The sequence below is a fragment of the Mugil cephalus genome, chromosome 14 (assembly GCF_022458985.1).
Source record: "Mugil cephalus isolate CIBA_MC_2020 chromosome 14, CIBA_Mcephalus_1.1, whole genome shotgun sequence".
Lineage (NCBI taxonomy): Eukaryota > Metazoa > Chordata > Actinopteri > Mugiliformes > Mugilidae > Mugil > Mugil cephalus.
The window spans coordinates 5137247-5153457 of NC_061783.1; positions in this window are offsets into that span (position 1 = coordinate 5137247).

The following is a 16211-nucleotide window of genomic DNA, read 5'->3' on the forward strand; positions in this document are numbered from 1 at the left end:
CCTTAACATTTTCATGCTGACCTTTGAGGCGACAGGTGGTCAGAGAGTAAAAAATACAGGATTCTGTGGTAGGTTATTAACTCAACCTTCTCTGTCAGAGTAAATTTGTGAACTGTGTGAAAGTATTCTCCCATTTGCACAAGCGAGCTAATAAGCTAATACGCTGGCTAGAAGTGAGTTACAAATCCTGTTAGCTCGGGGAGATCTGTTTTCCCTTTGTAATAAGAATTTAAAATGGCAATGGTGTACAACTGGTGTACAAAATGCTGGGAGGCAGCAAGAGAAACTCAAGACACTACTGTAACTGTCCCAGGCAATGGCCAGCTAGAGGGTTAGCTGTTAGTTCACCTGTTGCAGCAGTTCGCCCACCATCACATCGTCAACCTTACAGCCAAACAAATATCTTTTTCTGGTTTGACTCCTACAAGTATGCCAAGTCATTCACCGCCATAATGATATAAGGAATGCTGACTTCCTGTTGAGCAAGGTTCACTAACTGGCAGGCTGTGGGTGTGGATTAGTTCAAAGTTTGCAAGTTACTTCTTTGAAACCAGAGAAATAAAAAGGTAGAGATCTGTCTTAGATCTCAGGCTAATACACTCAGTCGGGCCGACAGTGTTTCCATGAATATATTATTTCAAATAAATAAGATCACAAATTCCAACAGGTTTTTACTGTTGGCATTTGGCGTGGAACTGTTTTATGGGCATGCTGTGTTTCTTTCTCCAGCTGTTAAATGTCTGGGAAATCGTTGAAACTTGAAAAAATGCATGATTCTAAAGGAGTAAGTTCAAAACACAACCTGTACTTAAAATAAAAATGTTAAAATAAATGAGGCGATCAATGTGATGGAGCTTATTAGGTCTTAATTACCCATGTCATGAAACCCACTGAAATCCTGTGGGAGACATGGAACGTTATGTCAGTGTAAATGGATGCTTAAACAGTCATGCTTCAAAAACAGAGGTAATTTTTCATCAGCAGTTGCACTTCTACACCAGATTATTTCATATTTCAGGGCTATGATTACTAATACTTTGAAAACTTTAGCGATAGACTGCCTTTTTTCGAGTTTATGGCATCAATCATTTTAAGTAATAGCTTCAGCCTTGACCAATAAGTAACAGATAAGAAAGGTTTGTTAGCACATCTAATAACTTTTGAAAAAAAGCATCGCTGAGTCACTCCAGGTGGTATTTTAGCAGCCATGATCTTCTGTAAAAATAGGACATGGAGAAGAAAGGCAGAGCAGCTGTATCTCTGACCCATCAAATTTATTTCCATATTCATAAAATATTCTTCAGAAGAACAAGACAGAATAGAAAAAACAACTCAGACACTAGGGGAATCAAAAATCTTCCCACGAGAACATTCAAAGACATTACTGAGATAGCTTCCTCACTCCTCCCCTCTCTCATTTTCATCTTATCAAAGAAAATATAATTACTAATTGATTGTTTCGTGACACCGCACCGAGCCTTGAAACTTCTGCGCAGTGCAATGGGCCGCCTCAGCAGCGATTGAGTTTGGATTATTGATACCCACTAGTCGATTCAGGGTCATGTTCCACAATCATTACCAGCAGGTCTGGACCAGTGCTGAAAGGGAAAGAGCAGCTGGCTGTGTGTGCTGGATAGGAGTTATACAATCAAGGCCATAGTTTCATTAAAACTTGCCAAAGCTGCAGCATTTCAGTAACTTCAAGCTGTCAAATGTCCCATGTGGTACAGCTTGAACATACATTTGTATGGGAAGAAGGCCCTGCAGAGGGTTGTGAGGGGAGCGGAGAGAGTGATCTCCGTGCCTTCTGTTCAAAAACTCTTCCAGAGTCAGTGAAGGAACAGAGCACAAAATATCCTTCACCCTGTCAGTAAACTCTGTAACTGTTACCATCAGGCAAACGGTAGCAGAGCATCAAAAGCAGAACCAACAACCTGCTCAAAGGTTTTAGCCCACAAGCTGTTAGACTGCTGATCTGACACGGGAAGGGCACCGTGCTTACTTATTTACCGCATTTAACCAAGTCTGCACAGATCTCCCAGAGAAATGCCATTTGTTGCATGCCTGTCAAAATGGCAAAACTTGCTCTGATTTGAATGCGTGATGTCGAGCCAGTGTCAACTTTAGACTTTTGTGCGTGATATCGACAGTGTCGACATCAAACAGAATAAGCTACTGCACATACAGTATGTATACGCTGCAAAGCACAGACACAACACCTCTGAGGAGTATTAGCTCTGCTCCTTGATCGTGCTTCAGGAAACTCGCAGCATCTCATGACACGAGAGCATTAACTTTCAATATTCAAATTCAAATGAAATATTGGTAGTGAAATAGTGTAGGGAAGTTGTGTCGAACCACTACTTTTCCACTTTAAGAGTATCTATATTAATGAAGCTTAGGCAAAAGTTCACTAATGAAGATCTGTCCACTCATGATCTGTTTTTCTTATCGCTTTCATTTTCCCATGCTGTCAGAATCCGTCTCTCTTTAACCACTGCGCCACTACTTTCACTTAATGACCTATTTGCCCGCCTTCTCCCAGCCCATCATTCCCTCGACCCTTTGCTTTTGAGTCAGTCATTTTCCATCTGTTGAAGGCCGGCTGTTGCTCACCCTCCTACTCCCTAATACCACCTCTCCATGGTCATCTCAAAAATTCTGTGTATGCCTGACTCTTACCTTGGTGGTAATTTTAGATGTTTTTTAGATGCAGATGTTTTCTCTCAGCTTTGGTTGGTAAGGTTGGTACTGTGTTTTTCAGATGGACATGGCATCATGTTTCTGTCTTGTTGAGGGGTTATTGACGACATATCACAGGGTGGATAGAGTTGGTCAGACTGGGCTGAGAGGAAAGATTTCTGGCAGACTAACTGGTGTAATTAAAAAATTCAAGACATTAGCCCGAGGTAGTAAAACCCAATCATGAATGGAGGGAGGAAGCTCCCCATGAAACTTGTATTATCTCCCGTGAAGTCTTATGCCTGGTTCAGTGATTTCCCTCGTGATACAAAGCCACTGTGCATGGAGTGTATGGAGATGTCTGCGTGAAGGGATGTTTCAGACACAGTGGTAGTCTAATCTCCGCTACAGAAAGATTACCAGTATAATGATAGGATGATGGCCTTCTATCAACTGCTATCAGAGTGTCAGCTGTGGATAAAGAAAATGTCAGCTGCTAACGGGGCTAACCAGGGTCACTTCACTTTGCACACTGGAGATATAAGAGCAAAATGGTGTGTGTGAAAGTCACAAAGACACCTCAACCATCATTGGTAACCATGTTACAGTGAAGCTTTTACAAGGTTTTATTTTATTTTTTACAAATAGGAGGTTCTGAATGAAGCTATTACTGAAAAGCATTGTTAATTGTTGCCATCAAATGCCTTCCATGCTTGAATACTGCAAGTAAAAATATTGTTCCTCCTTGTCAGGCCCAGAGCAAGGCTGACTCAATGTCCAAAGTATCAAACAATAAAAGCACTTGACAGTTTTAACATCTTGTTTTGTAGACCAAGTTCGCAATCATTCCCCAGAGCGGCTCATTTGCAGTGTGAACACAGGTTGCCTAGGGACTGATACCGATGTTGGTTTCTGGCCTAGCTGCTTGATCAAACTGAACATGATGTTCATTTACAGCACACCGGTGTATGAACCACACAACAGCAGTGCTTAATTACAGACTTCCAGAAACCCAAGTCTTCCCGCAAAATTTTGACCAAACACAAAACTGTTTGCAGTTTGAGGGAACGACCAAACTTTGTCTTAGTTGCTTCTGGTCTTGATTTCCCAGTGAACATGAACCGTTGTAACAATATCATTTTATTGCTACCTGAATCTGAATGAAATAGTATGAAAGCATCCTAAGTCTATTCTTGCTAGCATTTTTGTGAGACTGTGTACATAGCACTTTAGGCTAAATGCTAACACCTGGATGCTAATATGTCCAGAATATTAGCAATGGTACTACTAGTATGTTCATATTTGGCATGCCTATTTTTGATGTTTACGTATATTATTATGATTACGTATATTGATACGCTAATTAGGAATAAACAAAAGTACACTTTTGGTTACGTTGAAATGGATGAAGTGAAAGGTTGCTAATCATTCATTCATTATTTTCTGTGACTGCTTGTCCTGTGGAGGATAGTGAGGAGCTTGGAGCCTATCCCAGTTGCTGTTGAGCGATAAGCCTATTGTCTATTACAGGGCTAACACAGAGAGACAGACAACCATTCACACTGACTGTTGATATTCAGAAGACCACAATTATTAAATAAATTTGCCTCAGGACATCCATAAGAGGAGAAGATATTTCAATAAAAGCAGATAATTTTAATTCTAGAGAAAAAAGCAGCAGACCACCAAACTCATTAGGACACCATGTCAAACTGTGTTTGCCAACATATTTCAAATTATGTGAGGTAGCTCTGTATCTGTGACAATAAACTAAGTGTGGACAGCAGTCAGACAACGTGACAAGTGCTGTGCAAGATGGTGGATCTGTCTGTACAGTAGCTGTCTGGGTCTGCAGGGAGCAATGATGTAGAATGTGGAGTCTGACAACAGTGCCCCTTCACACATTTGGTGGAGCGGCCTATTGCTGAAGGCGCTTTGCAGAGCACTCAGGGTGTCTTGTAAGGGGTGGGAACTGCTCTCGGTAATGGTCAGCTTTGGCCATCATGCTCCTCTCTCCCACCTCCACAACTCTAGAGAGCACTCCGGGACAGGAAACACAAACCGAGGTTGTTGCAACAGACTGCCAACTACAAAAGGAAATATTAGGAGAGCACTAGATTGAATAATGGCGAACAGAAATGTGCAAAATATACCAATTGTACTTTAGAACTTTAGAGACGTAATAATCTCTGTGATGCCAATGGCTCCTGGCAGTACATAAAGACAAATAAAGAGTTTAACAAATTCTAATGTCAAATGTCTTTAATTTACACTGAATGGAACTGTTGCAACTTTTGACTGTCTTTTCAGGAATTACCATCAGTGACAGATATATATTTTGGATGCAGACACTGCTAAATTTTGAGCACCTCCCTTCCGACTTGCAACTTGGTCTTCCTCTTTTTTTTGAAGCATACATTGATTTGTCAAAGCACAAAACTCAGGTCAGAAGTAATTAGCTCAACTGTTCCACTTAGGTGTGCTGATAAGTCATGCGGGATCAAAACATTGAAATTAACAAGACCCTAGAGGTTACACATCTACATGGACTTAGGAACATGCTCCTCAATTTTTTTTTCTGTTTCTGTTATTAAATACATTTATTCTTTGAACTCCTGCCTCTCTGTGTCCTGCACGTGGGTCCACATCTCCAACAACCCCAAGACAGAAAGACTTGACCAGCTATGGACCCAGCTGACATTGTCCGATTCGATGAAATTGACAAAAGGCGAGTTCCACCTTATTACTGGGAGCAAATGCTGGAACCCAAACCCTGGCTCACACCTGAGTTCTGGCCCCCTTTTGAAGGGACTTGATTGGCCATGAGAGCCCCTACGGGGAGGTGTGGCCCTCATGGCCACCATGGAGACAGGCCTGCTGGCCGGCAGCCTTTGACACCCTGGTCTGCCGGCCACATGGTTGCTGTGCTTCAGTGTGCTGGCCATCGGCCACCTAACCCTCAGTGAGCTGTTCTGACGCCCAGGATCGCTCCGGCTCCTGTTCCCAGGCATCACCTAAGCACCAGTGCCCGCTATGAGGGTGACCTCTGCTCCAGTCCCCACTCCACGGATCGTCTCTGCTACCGAGGTGTCTCTGGTGCCGGCTCCTATTTCTGGCTGCCCTGCGAGGCGGCCCACTCTATCTATCTGTGCCGACCTACAGAGACTCCCTGGACCTTGTTCCTTTTGTTTTTAGTTTGTTATTGAATACATTTATTTTTTGAACATGTGCTGGCTCGAAGATCGGAACTAACGCGACGGAGCGTTCTACACGGACTCCATGAAGTGCTACACACACAGTGTTACACGCTTCTGAAAGACCGGCAGCACGAATTTGGAACTTTGGATGTGAAAGCGAACAGCCAGCAGCCCTGCATGGACTACTGCAAAGAGGCCAAGGTAGGGAAACCATTCAATTTAGTAACATCAGTGATGAAATAACGTCACATGTTCATGTTTTACTGTTGTTGTTGTTCACTACAAGGTCTTGTTATGTTTGTGAATGAGTAAAGCTATTGACGTCAGTAAACATGATGTCATGCTTGGGAAATGGGTGAAATAACCAGCAGCATGTAGCTACTTGTTTAATGAAAAACTTGAATGGCCTTCTGAGAGTAGATGCTACAGTCCTCTATATTTTCTTTTTAGTAGACTATCATCATGTAATGGAGCAAGAAGGACATTATGTCTTTTTTTTATTTTCTTCTTTCCATTTTTCCTCAATGTATTTAGTTTTAGTTTTAAACAAACTAAACATTTTGAACACTTAAATATTGCCCTGTTTTTTCCTTATATGTGCCCCCCTGAAAAAACACTGGCCCCACCTCAGGCCCCCTGGTAATTTTGATCTATAGTCGTCAATGTCTACAACAAACCCATGACACAATCTGCATCTGTATGCTGATAATAGCAGGAGCAAAATGTGTTACTGTTACTTGTTCTGCTGTTTTTCAGAAAAAGATAAACTTGAATGTATCATCAGTTGCAAACGAGACCTTTAGTCTCATCCTCAGAATGGCAGCTCCTCATTTCTGTTAAAATATCTGATGTGTTATAACAGTCCTACTTAAAAGTACTGCATCCCACTGAATATATCTGGAATTTGCAAAGTAAGTGCACCCGCAGGATTACCAGTTAGACCTAATCAAAATCCATCTGTTCAGAGGCGTTTCCAATCAATCTAACGAGTAAAAGAGTTGATCATTGGGCTGCAAAAAAGGTTTTAATAACCAGATCATGAGCAAATAGAGGAGATTTAGGATGACTGTTACCCTCCCAACAAAGATCACTCCAAAAGCAAGACACATAATAGTCTGAGAGGTCACAAAGAAACCCAGGGAAACTTGTAAGGGCTCTCTCACGTTGTTGGTCACGAATCCACCATCAGGAGAACGCTGAACAACCACAGTGTACAACCATGGTGTACATGGCAGAGTGGCAAAAACAAAGCCACTGCTTTCCAAAAAGGAGATTTCTGCCCATCTGTAGTCTTCTTCATGTTGACAAGCTAGAAGACTATTGGTAAAATATTCTGTGGAGAAACGAGGCCAAAGTATTCTTAGTTTAAATGAGAGGCTGTAAGAGACAAAACAATACCGCATTCCAGCATCAGAACCTCAATCTGTCCTTCAGACATAGTTTGGACCTGTTTTGCTGCGTGGAATGTGTGGAATGAACAGGTCAAAGTCCTGAAATTAATTAAATATTGTGGAAGGAGCTGAGGCAAACGGCTCATGTTAGGAAACCCACCAACATGTCAGAACTGAAGAGAGTCTGGACTGAGGAATGAGCTAAAAATTCCTCCCACATGCTTTGAACGAGTGATCGGAAGTTACTGGACAAGTTTAGCTGTCGTTATTGCTGCACAAGGGGCATCACAAGACACTGAAATAAGGTTTCACGTTTGCACTTCACAGATACGTACAAATGATTCATTGTGCTGAATAAACTAGTACAAAAGCACACTATTTCTGTTTCATTTGTTTGACTGGCTCTCATTGTCCACCCTTAGGGCTTGCGTGAACATCCACAGACGTGAGGAGTGTAAATACTTTTGAGTGACACTGAATAGAGGGAATCTGCGGATTATTCGAAGCTGTGGCGTTGACCGTGTCCTTAGAAACAATTGTTACATAGGAGTCAGATATTAACAACCTATAAATCATATTTTAAAGTCAAGTAACAAGTAGTAGAATTCAGTTTATTAGTCACTTATTGAAAAAGTAAAGAACGCTGGTTGTTTGAGGTGAAGTGAACTTGCCAGGAATCAGACTGCGCTGATGTGGCAAATGACATTCTAAAGCAACGGAGAGTGCAAGCACTATTGTTTCCTCAAGGTCATCGATATAATTATGGGAATAAACATTAGGTGCCTGCACAATCATACAATAAGTTCTTACTATTTGCATTTGGATATGAAGGTTGTGAATGCACTAAACTGACATCAAATAACTACGGTCACTTATGAGGGACAAACCTCGAGGACTACAGCCAACACATGGGATATTCTGTGCCTGCATGAAAGATAGTAACCTTTATGGAAAACAGGGAGAGCTACTATTAGCTGGGAGGTTAGAAAGCTAAGAAAATCATCAAACCGTATCACAGAGCCGATTCAACATGCTGAGAAGGTGGCGATAAGGGTCCGACTCCTGCCAACGGTGAATGAGACGCTGGGAAAGTTAGGGCACAGATAGTATTGGCTCGGTGAGTCGCAGATATTTTTGGAAGGGGGACGGTGAATGAGGCGGGAGTCCCCCTACTGCCCCCTCGTGGAACAGACACTTTCCACGCCTGTATTTTTCCCCGTTTTCTGTATTCAGGACATTCCCGGCCTCCAACCTCCAGGCACCTGGTGTGCAGCCCCCAGCCAATAAAAGCACACAGGTTACGAGAGCAGGACCACAGCGATCAGGTTACATCTCTGCCTCCATCTCCGTCTGATCCGTGTCAGCGATTTGGAAAGCGCAGGTCTGTGGGTGTGTTTGACCGAGTGCAGGGTTGAGCAGCGCACACACAGGGCTGAGGAGTGGACAAGATGAAGTGCAGTGTGCCCCTGTGACTACTCTAGCACAAAACCCGGCAATCCAACACCCGTCTGCAGGGCTGTGTGGAGCTGTGGGCTTTCACTGGTGTTGCCAGTGTTGCATGTGAAAACATGCCCAAAACGGGACTTTTTCTGCGGAGGAGAAGAAAAATGGATAAACTGTGTGCACGATTTTACAATTGATTGGGCAGATTATAAATTGTGGGTAGAGATTGGCAGTTTACATCCATGTGACAGATTGGTAAACTGTGTGCTTTTATGTAACAGTTTACTTTTCCCTCCTGCTTAGCATCAGGACATTGACTTATGTACCAAGTACATTATATACACACAATAAAACACTGATAATTACAATTTACATGCACACTAAATATCCTGAAATCACAAGTTTCATATAATTATTATTTTTATGTACTCATCTTCCTTTTTCTTTTGGTTACAGGACTTCAGCCGATATGTCAGAGTGAAACTCAAAGAAACTTCCTTCTTTCAGTTGAAATATATCTCCCAGCAGCAAAAAAAAAAAAAGGTAGTATGAAGTGACTTAAGCCATTACATTCAGACAAGTGTCGTAAACAGTGTAATGGACACAGCAGAAGATCCCATTTGTATATAACTACAACCCAGAAACAGTAGAAATTGCAAATAATCTTAGTCTCCTGCAGCAATAAAATGTCTGTTGCTCTGACAAATGAATGAGTTAGAAAAGACTTAAATAAACTTTGGACACCCCTGTAGAGGGTATGCACATGACGTCACTGCAAGCAAGTCTCTGTGCTTACGGCCACTGAGTGGCAAAAAACGTGACCTTTTGAGATGCGTTAGTTGAATCACAGATTTTAGTAGTGGCTAAACTGTGAAACTAAAGTAAATGAATCGCTGCATTAGAAGAAACAACCACAATCCTGGTGTTGTGGTTCACATTTTGTGCCAAGTAATATTAATTTATGCTTCATTATTTGATGACGTCATACCTTAAGTTGTGTATTGTATGGTTAACAGTACTTCTCAGTAAAGCTCTTAGCATTAGCATCTTTATTTAGCTACATTTATCATAGCGGGAAAAAAAAATAAAACTTAAACTAATTGAAACTGAAGCTTAACTGAGCTGTGTTGTATAAAATACCAAAAGGTCATACTTCAGTGTATTTTCCTGGAGTTGAAGTCAGGCCCATATAAATATCGGTATAACTGATTTCTGGCCACATGTCAATGTTCATGGATCATTTGTTATCTGGTAGTTCGTATGGATCATTATCGAGTCCAATTGTCTTTAATTTGATCCAATAATCCACGTTTTTCCTGGTTTCACTGTATTTACTGCTACATTTCGCTTTGTTGGAGGTTGTTGCCCGGCCAGAAGTGACGTCAATGCATAACCTCTATAAGGGCATAAAAATATCTTTTGAGTGCTGTTGCATACAGAGCCCAGTGATTTGTCTGCATTTACCTGCGTGCCAAGTCCCTGCACAGCTCTTATTTCCAGTGTCTTCTTGTCTCGCTGACATGGTGATTGCACACGTAACACTGTGGCACAGATGGGGCTCTCAGCATTAGATCCTTCTTTTGGTTTTGATCTTCAAGGATCTTGATACCCTGCTGTCTCTCTAAAACAAACATGTTTGTTTTTCTTTTTACCTGCTTACAGCTTAAGAAGGAAGACCAGCTTGAAACTCATTTTTTGTGCAGAGAGGATTTTGTTGAAAAGAAATCTCTCTTTTGTTCTACAAAAACATGCCCTTATATATATATATTTCAAATAGCTTGAAGGGGGAAATATCCATGCTGGGACACAAAGCTGTAGTTTTAATATTGACTTGAGAAGGTCAGATCATTTGTGTGATGTCCCTACAGAGGGAAAACTCACCATCGTCTAACCTTTTAAAGATAATTGCTGGTTTACTTCCATCTGTATTGTAATATCTTCTGCAGATAGTGATGCTCACAGCCAGGTCTGTAGCTCACATCACATGGTATAAATTAATGAACAACCATACATGTATTTTCCGAGCATATGATGCTCCTGAAATCTTTAGAGACGTTTAAAAAAAGATCCAGACAGTTGAAGATGTGTTTAAAAATGACACTTCACAGTTTTGGTGAAAGGCGATTATAGTCCTATGTTCTTTCAATCATGAGTGACCCCTCAGTCTTAAACAAATATGTCATTGTTCTCCAAAGAATTGACACTGATGTCATCTAGCAAAAAAAGAAAGAAAAAGCTGTGTCAAAAGCTGCTCTGTGGTGGCTCTGGGGCATAAGACGTGGTCTGTGTCTTTGCTCCAAATTGCACAAGTCAGGAGTTCAGGCTCAAAAGGAGTTTAATGCACAAAGGTTTTAAATTATTAGATGAATTAATCAAGAGCCAGAATTCCATAGAGAACATGTTACTAGGAGTCCCAAAGAGGTGAAGACAACTGGTGAAAGAATGCAGGTCCTTAAATGCAGCCTCAGGCTTGAATAGATGAGTGGACACAGGTGAGTCAGCTCCACTCAACACACCTGAGAGAGACCTAACAAAAACAACAAAGCAGGCCAGCAGAGGGCTACAAGTCGCCTCTAAATACTGAGGCTGTTGCAGTTGTGGGTGTTCGACTTTGGACTAAACTTTGGATAGGTTTGCAAAGTTTCTAAAATTATTAGTAACGATACATTTAGCCTGAAAAAAAAGGCATGCAATTCTCCTGGGAGGTTGGATATAGTTTCATCTGCCAAGGACAGTGACAAATTAATTAATCCAGCCTGCAGCTAGAAGCCGAGTCCCCCCCGCATAATATTTAGATTTTTTTCAGCACATTTGGTGCTCACGTTGTAGTTAAAGTGAATTGCTGATTGAAGTTTAAGTGAGTTTTGCTTTTATTTCCAATTTTGCTGAAATGGTTGGTTGATTCTAACTTTGGAACAAATTCAAGAAAAAATAAAATTTCAAGCATATTATTGTGATGCTGTAATGTCAGCTAGTGTTGTGTATTTTTTTTATTGTTTTATTTTAATTATTTATTTATTTTTTTGTCAATTTGATGCCATTAAAAGAATGTTATAAACTGTTTTCTGTTTGTAATGTAGCCATGGAGACAAATAGCCTTTGATTACTGTGACAGTGAACTTACGAAAACTGCATACAAACTAATTCTGAGGGGTCCTTTTTCTACGTTTTCTCCATGCAGGCGTATGGACATTTATCGAGCTGCTTTATGAATTTGTAAAACCTGTCCTGTAATATGAATTAGATTTTATCCTCTGCCTGAAAACGTTAATCCTGTTTGAATGGGGCTTTAGTGTTGTTTTAACAAAGTACTTTTGGTCGCCTAAACAGAACCCATCCATGAAGACTAATGTGTTTGTGATGCACAGGTGGAGGACTCTATGCATGAGTTACTCTCCTAATGACTTGGCTTGTGTTTCAATGTAGCCCTGCTCACCGTGTTTAGCAATACAGGTGTCTATGTGGTTAAGATAGGGTCAATATTTGGCAGACCATTGTATTGGCAAGATTTCAATTCTGAATGTAACATCAGAGTTGGGCAGGCAGAACAAAGGCTTATAATTGCAATCCTGAATGCAAGTCCAAAATGTCGAAATGCTGAATATTTTACGTTTGCATGAACACAAGCAGCCGTCAAGTTTTCCTTACATGGACCTGCTCTGTGGTAACACCGGTCAGCCCTCGCTGATTAGAGCTCCTCCAATGACGGTGGAGGCCATTTGGACCGGACATAGCTCGACTGCAATCTACATCCTGCCAGAGCAAATGAACACAGTGAAATCAGGAGCTGCTCTACAATGTCCAGTCATTAGACACATAGTGTAGACCACTTGAAGCACAAAATAGGGAACAAATGCATATGTTCACAGTGTTGGAAATGTCCTAGGTCATTACACCAGCAACAGCAAGGCTCAAGAAAAGATTTTTATTCGCTGATTTTTCTGCATGATTGGGCTCGGTGTTTCATCTCATTTTTAAAGTCTGGTCTGCTAAAGCAAGGACATACGGAAAAGCATGAATAATATCATTGCTGACATTTTTCACCCCTGATCTGTGTTTGCATCTACTTACACACGCTGATGCGTTTGTGGACTATTTTGACACAGGTACCTGTGTTGACATTTACTTAACTTGTACACTCTTTGTTGACAGTCTGCTGCCTGAAATGTCACTAAAATAAAGAGGAGAATCTTATAATGCAAATAACGAGCTTAGAGGAAGATTTGATTTCCATCCATGGCAGGTTTGTTTACTAGAACCTTGCAGAGGCAGCCAGTAGTTCTCATTTTAATAAAACTGAAACATCAAGTACGTCCGACTTCAACAACCAAAGATAGAGAGCTTTAGAGAAAGTCAAGGTCTCAAACCAAACTTTGACGATCTGAGCTTTAATCAGCTGTCAACACCGCAGATATACAAGTAAAGAAATACTATACAAGAAAGTGACAAACACAAGACTCCCAATGAATATCCTTCAATATAACACAGAAAACATGACTTTCTGTCATCTACAGATATCATAGCAGACGCCTATGTTGTGTCTGGACACAAGACAAGATTTTTTGCCAGATTTTAGCTGCAATTCCCAGTTGGCACCAAAAAATCTATCAGTGTGCGAGGGGAACATTTGAGCCCAATCTGGGCGCTACAGTGTATTGTGAACTGATTACTGACCCAACTGCAAACACGTGTTGCCAGCAGCCAATACAAAACAAAAAAAGAAAGAAAAAAAAGAATGGGACACAGGATATGGCGTGAGAAGACGACGGGATGTAGCGGGAATGGCAAAATGGCAAACGGCGAGAGAAGTGGCAAAGGGAACCTGGACCACAGGAATGGAGGAGAAATTAATCGAGTTGTGGCAGGAGCATGAGCGCCTATATACTGATGGGGTGGGGGATTTCTTGGAGGAAGCTGAACAAAAGCAGACGGACATGGGACATTAGCGTTCAGCTATGGTATTCAGGTATTCATATAGCATTGGAGTCAGGCTCTCTATATGTTAATTGCTTTTTTATGTCATTTGGTTGGTCTACCAAACATCAGCTGCTAGTCAGGTGGCATAGAGTGGTTTAATCAAAGCTTTTTACTGAGAGTGGACGCCTGCTGCTTGATATAATGTTGTTGAAAGCAGTCATACAGAAGTAATGCTGTGCTGAATGAAATTGTTGAATGTAAAAGCATTATCAGAAAGATGGCAAACACTAAAGTTCTTTAAAAGTCATGAGTAATAATACTGTTTATCACTACAATAAAACCCTGACACTAAATTTATTGTATGGAGGGATTTGTCCTTTTGGCCTTTGGTCCAATAAAATCTATTAAACCTAATAAATAGGAGGGCTGTCGTGACCACTCAGCGTAATTGATGATGTTGATTACGTAAACATGTTAATTTATATGTGATACCTTATAATAAAAAGAAGTCAGTTAAATGTAACTTATGAGAGCTAAAGGTGCTGGACACAATCAAATAATAGTCCAAGGAGAAGTATTCAACATATAAAAAAATATAATAAGAACAAACATAACAACAAAGAAGTATGAAGACCAAAACACAAGGGAAAAAACACAGGAGGTACACTTGAGGTACGGACATTAGCTGATAAAAGCAGTCAATCTTGCAAAGCAGCAGGACAGAGACAGGACTTTTATACACAAGGAACTAATTGTGAAAGGAGATACAGGAGAAGCTAATGAGGGTGGAGCAAACAGTCACACAAATGAGGGTAAAAACAAAACACAGGAAGTAAAACCAACAGAAAACACAGGTATAGTAATCTTTTCGAAGTAAAACAGGAAGTAGAGAGAAATGCCAACAGAATAAAAGTCCAAAACAGAGACACACGAAAGAACAGGCTATGAAGACTCCAATTTTGCTGTCGTCTGGGGGCTAAACGAACTTTCCCGCTCGTTTTTTTTTCCTAAAAAAAAAAAAAAAAAAGTCTGGAATCACTTTGTTTTGAATTGATTATGTGTTGGGTTAAATCCGTTTACCACAAAATGACTCTGAATAGTTGAGAGATTATCCAATTGCGTGCAGAGGTTGTTTTCTCTTTTTTTTCTTCCTCTGTATCAGTTGAAACACGGCCTATAATGAAATCCTAATGAGTGTTACCAGACTCATTTTCTGATAAGATTTTTTTTTTTTTTTTTTCTGTATTTGCTTGCTTTTATTTTCACACAAGTCCTCTTGCGGCATTACTTTAACTAGCTGGCTGGAAGGCGTGCGTTCATAAGCCACAGACCTGCAGTTAGACCCTCACTTGATAAGCACCTCTGTGTCTTTAGAAGCTTCCAACATTTGACTTCTACTTCTGCCTGTAGCATTACGGCCGCAATGTTCCACCTCTTTTCATCAAATTTTATGTTCCATACGAAAAAAGTTGAAAAGGGGGAGAAATAACAAATGGGCATAACAACAGTACTATTTCAGGCCCACAGGTTTGAACGTCTAGAGCACATTATCCTGGAGAAAATTACATTTCCTGATCCCCTGAAGTGAAGTAACAGTCCTCCCATCCATTCCAGGCTGAGGTGTTAATACCTCCCGCTGCTTGAAAATACTGTTCCAGTCTCCAACTAGTAATGAGCCCCATTATCTGAAAAATGTATAATCGCTATGAAAGCCGATGAGATATCGCGTTGAAGATATTTCGAGCATTACTACAATAAAACGAGGCTAATGTTGTCGCTGATGTCACACTAGAGGCGACTGATCCGGAGGAGCAGCTGCAGGTTGTAACGCGGCGCGGATTACACTCCTGTGTCTCTCTTTGATTCCCAGAGACAGAACTGCACTTTCCCACCTGGCTGGACTCCTCACATGTGCCGCGCAGAGATGCTCTTAAATTTAGCATCTCTTCATCTCTTCCTTTTGAAGCAGCTGGATGCTTCCTTCGGTCGGGGCAGCAGTGTAATGTCTGTGTTAATAACGTCTCTCTCACACGGCAGCTTATCTCCTCTGAAACGGTTCGCGGAGCAGATGGCTCATAAGATTTCTGTTCCTTACTGTTGTTTTTCTCTCCCCAGATGCGTTTGCTGCTTGGGGTGTTTGACAGGCTGCTGTTTAATGGCTGACTGCTGCTGCTGTCTGAGGAAATTTACACGTAATCTGATGTGTTCATTACCCTCTACGGGATGATTCACAGAGATAGTTAGATAGATGGATAGATGTTCCTGTCAGTTGTGACTCATCAGAGAACGGACATGGGCCTCCTGAGGATGTTCTGTGGTGTCTGGCAACAGGATGTTTTCAGTGGGAACTTTTTGGAGCCTGGTCTGGTCTGGTCTGGTCTGGTCTAGGTGGGTGCTACATGAATACCATTCAAGTATTTAGGTCCCGATGTAGAGATGAAGTAGGGACCCCCTACCTTCTATGTATGTCCCATATTAAACTCGGCCTAGTGCAAATTATAGATATACATTATTATTATCATTCTGCATTCAATATTAAGCTATTCCAATAATACACAGGTTCAGATATTCATTGTACTTT